Raw genomic sequence first — 10,409 nt, forward strand, 5'->3', positions numbered from 1 at the left:
CTCTTCCTGACTCAAACCACCCTGTAGACTTACAGCTCTGTTCTCACGCTTTCAAGATGCTCTGCCTAACACCTTATTTATGTTTTAAGTTAGTACGTTTGACATTGAGTGACAAAGTGTTATTGTGATAAGGGTCACAAATTCCCGCCCCAGGTCGGAAAGACAGGTACAGAAGACATTCTGTTACAAACTCACCTGAGGGCAATAATGTGGACGGTACAGAGGTGATGAGAGAATAGATCCCAGCATCCCTTGAATCCCACATGCCTGCACTGCTCACAGCTCCCATCACCAAATCACCTACAACAGAAACAAAATGAAAATGTAATGACAATTTGTGTTTGTACATGCATGTGTGTAGTTGTGTTAGTAGTGTGTGCAGTGCTTGATGTATTTTGTTTGGAACATACATTGGCTGTGATCATCCTGTCTGGCTGTAGGTCTGTACRACATAAAAGTATAAGAAGGTTGTGGTAAGAACATCTCATCATGGACAATACAGAACTAAAGGTTGATACAATCTGCATCATATTCACAAGGGGAATTCTTACCTCTGAGAATTGSTTTTCTCTGAAAAACARWTYAGRCMATATTATTWTATTGAATACAGCCTACCTTATACAATATCACCAAAATKAGTTGATAGATATAGMCTACCCTATACAATATTATGAAAAGGAGTTKAAATATTATCCCATGTCAAAGTCAAATACATTAATATGACAAAGGAAAATGTTTGCAAGTTATTTATTATGCAGAATCAGAAGTACTCACTGGTCCTCCTGTAGAGACAGACAGCTGTCAATCCCATCAGGAACACCCCCACTCCAGAAGACATACCCACTGCTGCCTGCCATAATTGCACCGCTGTTTGGTGACATGATGACATCAGGAGAGGTCATTAGCTCTTAATCCCAACGTAAATACGTAAATGGTAAACCATAGTATTATTTGTCATTTCTCTTTTCAAATCAGGGGAAGGGTGTGAGTAAGAAAACCTGGGTAAGATGAAGCTATTCTATTTGTTTAGGTTTTATCTGCTAACTACAGAAAGACGTCCAACACACCTGATGTAGGATTCACTGCTGTGCTGGGGGTCAAAGGAGAGGTCAAACCTGGTGAGATGAGAGAACTCATATTACACAAAAACAAATGTATTAATCAAATTTATTTCATATCTACTATGGTCATTTTAAGAAGGAAGTTAGAAGCAGTCAATGCATTACCTACAGACTGAAAGGACAAGCAGCTATGAATAGGTATATTGTTCTTGCAAACCAGTTGGAGCTTTACTGAATTAATGTGAACAAAAATATTCTAATTACTAAGCTAAATTTAGGGCCTACTTACTTGTAGTTGGTCTCACTGTGATGCCAGGGGTCAAAGTAGAAGTAACAATAAAATCTGCTGGGAAGAAATAAAGGATGATTTTTTATCTGATTACACAAGAATAAAGCTATTCATGATTTATGTCAGATAACAACAGAACTCAGTCAGTAGAGAGATGACATGTTCAGATTTTCATTATATGGCATATTATTGTTCAAATCTAGACCCTTGACTGAATGTACAATTGGAAAAAGTATTTGAATCCCCACTCCAGAAGCCACACCCACTGGTGCCTGACAAAATTGCACAGCTGTTTGGTGACATTGGGAAGGTCATTAGCTTGTATCCCCAGGGTCAATACTACATCTCAACATTTGATCTCAGAAAATATGGCATTAAATTGTGAGGTTGCATGTTTCAGTTGTCTCAGTTGTGTATAAAAGACAGGTAGGCAGCTAGAGAAGGACACATACCTGGAACGCTTTCTGGACTGTTTGAATTCACGACAATGTCTGTGGAGCTTTGACCTCATGTGCACATGGAAGAGAGAAACCCTTTATTAACAGATAACACACAACACAACTTATTACACACTAAACTAAAGTCTAGTGGACATACTTACCTTTACTTGGAGTGTCAGTGGTCTGAGAAGAATTAACAGTTGAACCTGGTGCAAGGAAAGTCATTCTAATTACACAAAAACGTTTTATCTAAATATATCTAAATGGGTTGATTTAATGAATCAAGTATCAACCTTTTTTTAAATCAGAGAAATTTCGAAGGAAAAAAACGTACAAAAATCTGAGGAATATAAAGCAATTCTATTTGTTTAGGTTCTATCTACTAACTAGGTAAATATGACTAACACACCTGATGAAGGATTCACCGCTGTACTGGGGGTCAAAGGAGAGGTCAAACCTGGTGAGAAGAGAACTCATTACACAAGAAAGTAATTAACTAAGCAGAGAAGTAAAAAGAGAAGTATACTACACATTACCTACAATTCAGATGGACTAAAAGTACACAAATCTGGACTGAAATTACAAGCAGCTATGAATAGGTATTTTAGTAAACCGCTCAGAGCTTTAGTGAATTAATGTGAACAGAAAATGTTTAAATGCAAACTAAGTTACATTTAGTGGAGCTATTGGTAGTTGGTCTCACTGGGGTGTTGGGGGTCAAAGTAGAACTAAYAGTCRAACCTGCTGGGAAGCAATACAAGACRAGTTAATTGTGTATCTRWTTACACAATTATTAAGGTATTCRTCAYTTAGTTAGAAAACAACAGAACTCAGTCAACAGAAARATGACATGTTCACAAYAKYATMAAGTGGCACATTATTGTTAAAACCCAGACCTTTGACTGAATGTACAACTGGAAACAGTATTTGCAAAGACGGTCCYTTAGAGGACCAATACACCTGTTGTAGGAYTCACTGTGATGATGAGGGGCAAAGTAGAACCAGGACCTTTCTTACTGCTGTAACGAGCTCTGCTATAMAATAACAGCAGCACTAGGGCTGTTGCGGTGACAGAATTACCGCTACACTGGCTTTATTTGTCACATGCGCCGAATACAAGAGGTGTAGACCTTACCGTGAAATGCTTACTTACGAGAGGTCAGTTTTTTTAATTTTATTACAATCGGTCATTTTTGATAATGTTTTTTTCCACAAATGGAACATTCGCAATTATATTCTACTACCATGTGCGCATTGCTGCGCTTATAATGTGAAGAAATAGCCTAATAGTTTATCAACATGTCAAGCTAAACGTTCTGATCTGTAGTGTCAGACACATTGCTTAACATAGTTTTTTTGATGCTAGTGGTTGTATTAACTTGGGATCTATCTCATCCCACAACTGTCCCAGACTATGTTTGGTATATCTATTTCTCGCACAGAGTAGAATAGGTCGATTTTTGTACTATGGGAGATAGTAGATTGACATAGGCTAGTGMTTTTGCTGTTCGTTAGGCCAACCTATCTTGTTGGCTGACTAAAAGTAAATGTGGACAGTTTTTCCAATATCATCAAATGGCACCTCGCAATTGGGTAAGGACGTGCACAGTTGCGTCTCCGATGTGTCTGTCTTAACTTGTAGCCTGTGAGAAAGACCCTATCATGTGACAGAGATCCGTATGAGTGAGAGAGCTTTGGATTGGCAGCACACTCAGGGAGAAGGGCGCAACGCAGCACTCCGGGCAGCAAAAGGCATGGATTTTTTTAGACTGCATTACGGCCACATAGGGGATGCCACCGTGAAATTGGAGGCATTATCAAGTGCTTGTCAAATTGGGAATGACAGACTATTGGAGTGTGTACAGCCTGCACAAAAAAACAAAGCAGAGCTCATGCCTTTCAGCAAACCTTTTTCAAATCATCATTATCATCATCATCTCATCATGCAGCCTGACAATGTATTAAAAATCTAAACATGTAGCCCATCGTTTGTAGAACACCGTTTGTAAAACATCGTTTGTAGAACAAGTTACATTAATAACTCTAAATTAAGCATTTGTTTAATTGTATTCTTCATGCTGTAGAAAATATTGTCTACTGGATGTAGTGTAGCCCACAGAGAACAGGACCTAACAGAAGGACAACTCAGAGTACTGTCGTGGCAGAATCAGATTTAGCTAAGTAACATAGATAGATAAGATGCTATTTTCATCATATGCTTGTGAGATACTTGTCATTAGAATGGGGCCCTTTGGACTATAGGATTGGCAGTGCATTTTCCCTTCTGAGCTAGGGATTAGTAACTTGGGCCCAGAGAGGGGAGAGGTCAGTCCCAGCAGCCCTGGGGTGAAATCCCCATGCCTGCACTGCTCACAGCTCCCATCACCAAATCACTACAACAGAAACAAAATGAAAATGTAATGACAATTTTGTGTTTGTACATGCATGTGTGTAGTTGTGTTAGTAGTGTGTGCAGTGCTTGATGTTATTTGTTTGGAACATACATTGGCTGTGATCATCCTGTCTGGCTGTAGGTCTGTACAACATAAAAGTATAAGAAGGTTGTGGTAAGAACATCTCATCATGGACAATACAGAATAAAGGTTGATACAATCTGCATCATATTCACAAGGGGAATTCTTACCTCTGAGAATTGGTTTTCTCTGGAAACAATTCAGACAATATTATTTTATTGAATACAGCCTACCTTATACAATATCACCAAAATTAGTTGATAGATATAGACTACCCATACAATATTATGAAAAGGAGTTTAAATATTATCCCATGTCAAAGTCAAATACATTAATATGACAAAGGAAAATGTTTGCAAGTTATTTATTATGCAGAATCAGAAGTACTCACTGGTCCTCCTGTAGAGACAGACAGCTGTCAATCCCATCAGGAACACCCCCACTCCAGAAGACATACCCACTGCTGCCTGCCATAATTGCACCGCTGTTTGGTGACATGATGACATCAGGAGAGGTCATTAGCTCTTAATCCCAACGTAAATACGTAAATGGTAAACCATAGTATTATTGTGTCATTTCTCTTTTCAAATCAGGGGAAGGGTGTGAGTAAGAAAACCTGGGTAAGATGAAGCTATTCTATTTGTTTAGGTTTTATCTGCTAACTACAGAAAGACGTCCAACACACCTGATGTAGGATTCACTGCTGTGCTGGGGGTCAAGGAGAGGTCAAACCTGGTGAGATGAGAGAACTCATATTACACAAAAACAAATGTATTAATCAAATTTGTTTCATATCTACTTGGTCATTTTAAGAAGAAAGTTTGAAGCATCCAATGCATTACCTACAGACTAAAAGGACAAGCAGCTATGAATAGGTATATTTTTCTTGCAAACCAGTTGGAGCTTTCGTGAATTAATGTGAACAAAAATAATCTAACTAGCGCTAAATTTACGGCCTACTTACTTGTAGTTGGTCTCACTGTGATGCCAGGGGTCAAAGTAGAAGTAACAATAAAATCTGCTGGGAAGAAATAAAGGGTGATTTTTTATCTGATTACACAAGAATAAAGCTATTCATGATTTATGTCAGATAACAACAGAACTCAGTCAGTAGAGAGATGACATGTTCAGATTTTCATTATATGGATATTATTGTTCAAATCTAGACCCTTGACTGAATGTACAATTGGAAAAAGTATTTGAATCCCCACTCCAGAAGCCACACCCACTGGTGCCTGACAAAATTGCACAGCTGTTTGGTGACATTGGGAAGGTCATTAGCTTGTATCCCCAGGGTCAATACTACATCTCAACATTTGATCTCAGAAAATATGGCATTAAATTGTGAGGTTGCTCAGTTGTCTCAGTTGTGTAAAAAGACAGGTAGGGCAGCTAGAGAAGGACACATACCTGGAACGCTTTCTGGACTGTTTGAATTCACGACAATGTCTGTGGAGCTTTGACCTCATGTGCACATGGAAGAGAGAAACCCTTTATTAACAGATAACACACAACACAACTTATTACACACTAAACTAAAGTCTAGTGGACATACTACCTTTACTTGGAGTGTCAGTGGTCTGAGAAGAATTAACAGTTGAACCTGGTGCAAGGAAAGTCATTCTAATTACACAAAAACGTTTTTCTAAATATATCTAAATGGGTTGATTTAATGAATCAAGTATCAACCTTTTTTTAAATCAGAGAAATTTCGAAGGAAAAAAACGTACAAAAATCTGAGGAATATAAGCAATTCTATTTGTTTAGGTTCTATACTACTAACTAGGTAAATATGACTAACACACCTGATGAAGGATTCACCGCTGTACTGGGGGTCAAAGGAGAGGTCAAACCTGGTGAGAAGAACTCATTACACAAGAAAGTAATTAACTAAGCAGAAAAGAGAAGTATACTACACATTACCTACAATTCAGATGGACTAAAAGTACACAAATCTGGCTGAAATTACAAGCAGCTATGAATAGGTATTTTAGTAAACCGCTCAGAGCTTTAGTGAATTAATGTGAACAGAAAATGTTTAAATGCAAACTAAGTTACATTTAGTGGAGCTATTGGTAGTTGGTCTCACTGGGGTGTGGGGGTCAAAGTAGAACTAACAGCAAACCTGCTGGGAAGCAATACAAGACGAGTTAATTGTGTATCTATTTACACAATTATTAAGGTATTCATCATTTAGTTAGAAAACAACAGAACTCAGTCAACAGAAAAATGACATGTTCACAATAGCATCAAGTGGCACATTATTGTAAAACCCAGACCTTTGACTGAATGTACAACTGGAAACAGTATTTGCAAAGACGGTCCCTTAGAGGACCAATACACCTGTTGTAGGATTCACTGTGATGATGAGGGCAAAGTAGAACCAGGACCTTTCTTACTGCTGTAACGAGCTCTGCTATACAATAACAGCAGCACTAGGGCTGTTGCGGTGACAGAATTACCGCTACACTGGCTTTATTTGTCACATGCGCCGAATACAAGAGGTGTAGACCTTACCGTGAAATGCTTACTTACGAGAGGTCAGTTTTTTTTAATTTTATTACAATCGGTCATTTTTGATAATGTTTTTTTCCACAAATGGAACATTCGCAATTATAGCCTACTACCATGTGCGCATTGCTGCGCTTATAATGTGAAGAAATAGCCTAATAGTTTGTCAACATGTCAAGCTAAACGTTCTGATCTGTTGTGTGCAGACACATTGCATAACATAGTTTTTTTGATGCTAGTGGTTGTATTAACTTGGGATCTCATCCCACAACTGTCCCAGACTATGTTTGGTATATCTATTTCTCGCACAGAGTAGAATAGGTCGATTTTTGTACTATGGGAGATAGTAGATTGACATAGGCTAGTGCTTTTGCTGTTCGTTAGGCCAACCTATCTTGTTGGCTGACTAAAAGTAAATGTGGACAGTTTTTCCAATATCATCAAATGGCACCTCGCAATTGGGTAAGGACGTGCACAGTTGCGTCTCCGATGTGTCTGTCTTAACTTGTAGCCTGTGAGAAAGACCCTATCATGTGACAGAGATCCGTGAGTGAGAGAGCTTTGGATTGGCAGCAACTCAGGGAGAAGGGCGAACGCAGCACTCCGGCAGCAAAAGGCATGGATTTTTTAGACTGCATTACGGCCACATAGGGGATGCCACCGTGAAATTGGAGGCATTATCAAGTGCTTGTCAAATTGGGAATGACAGACTATTGGAGTGTGTACAGCCTGCACAAAAAAACAAAGCAGAGCTCATGCCTTTCAGCAAACCTTTTAAATCATCATTATCATCATCATCTCATCATGCAGCCTGACAATGTATTAAAAATCTAAACATGTAGCCCATCGTTTGTAGAACACCGTTTGTAAAACATCGTTGTAGAACAAGTTACATTAATAACTCTAAATTAAGCATTTGTTTAATTGTATTCTTCATGCTGTAGAAAATATTGTCTACTGGATGTAGTGTAGCCCACAGAGAACAGGACCTAACAGAAGGACAACTCAGAGTACTGTCGTGGCAGAATCAGATTTAGCTAAGTAACATAGATAGATAAGATGCTATTTTCATCATATGCTTGTGAGATACTTGTCATTAGAATGGGGCCCTTTGGACTATAGGATTGGCAGTGCATTTTCCCTTCTGAGCTAGGGATTAGTAACTTGGGCCCAGAGAGGGGAGAGGTCAGACTTGTCTTCATAAGTCAATGTATCGTTTAAACCATGTGGTGCTATATAGAATATCAGAAGGGGAGGAGGACAGAGTGGAACGTTGTTTTCTTATGGGAATGTGTCTGTAACTATTCTTAAATAATGTGAGGGATGGCATTATTAATGGGGGAACCAGTTAGTTATCTCATACAATGTCTGTACGCCAGTCACTCCCTACTTTTCTCATAGGGGGAGGAGTTTGCAGTGTTTGGAACCATTGTTATGTCCCCTCTGAGGTTGCCCTTATCTTGATCTCAAATGACCTAGAGAGGCTCACTGTCTTTTCTGAGTTTATCCAGGAGGGGTGTATTTGAGATGGGAGTATCTCAAATGACAATTGATATATGCCATTGGATGAGGTAAGGTTTTGGTAGACAGTGAAGTACCAAGCATGGAGATTTAAACCTTGTCTTGGGAGATCAAACTGAACGATGATTTATAGCTGATGCTGTCCAGCATAGGATACTCCTCTTTCGGGTAAAGGATTCTTTGTAAGTTGAGAGGGGTGTATCTTGGCTATAAATGAAACAAAGAATTGTTTGTAAGCACTCTCAGAGAATTCATTTATGACAATGAATTGATCTGAGAGTCAAAAAAGGGGCTTTGGTGAAGCTTATATATACATTAAAGATGTACTTTATATAATACTCTGACTTGTGTGTGGTTGGCTCTCTCTCTCTCTTCTTTATTGAGTAATACAGAAATTACCACGACAGTACGCTATTCTTTTCTTCTGAAATATACTACATTTTCTTCATATCATGCTTCTTAGACCTGTCTAAATAAATAATGGATTTATTGTGAATGTGTAGGCTCTATTACATGGATTTATTAGACTTTTTAAAATGGCTTGTCGGCTATGTGTGGAAGATTGGAGATGCTAAAGTGTGTTTATGTTAATTAACGGTCAATTACTGTGAGACCAACAGTTATTTGCTTGACAATCACCGGCTGACGAAGTTTTGAGACCGCCACAGACATAAGCAAGACAAAGTACATTTAAAAAAAGAAACAAAACAAATGTGTAGCCTACCTGCTGGAAAGAGTTGAGATGTTGGATCACTAATGTGAACTCCCACTAGATCTAAAAACATTTTTGGGATTGAAATGTGGTATTTAGTTTGTGGTCAGAATGAAAATAATAATACTAAGAAGATGCTAAAATCAAAGTGAGTCAGATCATGAAACCTGCAGCCCTGATAGATTTCTTTAGATAATGACTCACGTGTAAAGCTGTACCCATCACTGCGTGGAGAGAGAGAGTTTGGTCCTGAGCTCACTCTGTTTTCACAGCTCACCTCCTTACGCCTCACTGACTGTAGACGTCTGATCAGATCACTATTGTTTTGGAGTGAATTGACAGAACCGCTTTTGGATGCTGAGGTGGCTTTTCTCTTCTTGATCTTTGCTGTGAAGGATGGCTGACTCTCTCTCCAACATACAGGTTACAGGTGGTGTCAGGACTGACGGATCCAGGAATCAAACAGATGATGTTGAAGTACCCATCAAAATAGACTCTAATGTCTGGTTTTGGATCTGTTAGGAAAGGACAGAGACTCCTTTTTTGCATCACTCTGATTGAATGTAATGTACATGTCACAAGTGACACTGACTCTTACTAAACTAGAGCCTGCCATTCTCTTTATATTACGTATCAGCATGTCTTATTTGATATCATGCATATTTATGAGTGCCTTTAATCATGTGTGCTGTGTGTTTACAACGATTGCCTTTCACTTAATTCCTTATTCTCACGTTTGAAATCAAATTGAATCGCATGGACTATATTGCTTGGATCTATAGATGGGACGGAGTGTGTCACTTGTCATTTAATTATAAATTCATTTTCAAGTTTAAGTACTCATAGATATTGTAGCACTTGATATACTTTGAAAACAAAACATTTAAGTCACTGTTGTCTAATAGATGATAACAGTGCATCCACAATTATGCAGTTAGGTTAACAAGATAACTTTGATTGATGATGTAATATTCTTCTGTAAAAAAAAGTTAAACAAAACATTTTTGGAGAAACGGCAAAAATAATTCCAGTTTTTAACAACAATGGACCTGGTAATGACCTTGGGCTTTGATGTATTGGAAGGTGTCTGGAAATAACAAAATAGGTCTTGATCAGGAAAATGTGCCATTCTAAATAATAAATAAACATGTGAGAACACTTTGCACAAGTTGGTAAAGTGTCATATACAACAATGGATCCATGGACATGTTATCAAGCAGTAGTCATTCTGATCTGAACAAAATATAATGATACAGAAAAATACTATCAATAAAATTATCAATGGAATAAGACACAATTATTTAAGCCATGGAGATTCAGAAATATATAAAGAGTTCCTGAAGTAAAATATTAAAAGAGGGAGGAGAGTCCTGTAGCACTAACAGATGATGGAACTTGGAA

General features: G+C 38.2%; 1 long non-coding RNA gene across 2 annotated transcripts; it reads right to left on the reverse strand.

Annotated features, from left to right (window-relative positions):
• Nucleotides 1–5,226: 5,226 nt before the first annotated feature.
• Nucleotides 5,227–9,321, reverse strand: LOC112076534 (uncharacterized). 2 transcript variants are annotated; one of them, XR_011477778.1, is made up of 6 exons: nt 9,213–9,321; nt 9,021–9,071; nt 6,070–6,117; nt 5,823–5,867; nt 5,675–5,728; nt 5,227–5,282 (listed from the first exon to the last, which is right to left on the reverse strand). It is a non-coding gene; the product is annotated as an uncharacterized lncRNA (long non-coding RNA). The 2 variants fall into 2 exon arrangements; XR_002895208.2 differs by lacking the exons at nt 9,021–9,071; nt 9,213–9,321 and adding an exon at nt 6,323–6,382.
• Nucleotides 9,322–10,409: the final 1,088 nt, after the last annotated feature.

Source organism: Salvelinus sp. IW2-2015, unplaced genomic scaffold (genome assembly GCF_002910315.2).
Source record: "Salvelinus sp. IW2-2015 unplaced genomic scaffold, ASM291031v2 Un_scaffold3817, whole genome shotgun sequence".
In the NCBI taxonomy this organism is placed as follows: domain Eukaryota; kingdom Metazoa; phylum Chordata; class Actinopteri; order Salmoniformes; family Salmonidae; genus Salvelinus; species Salvelinus sp. IW2-2015.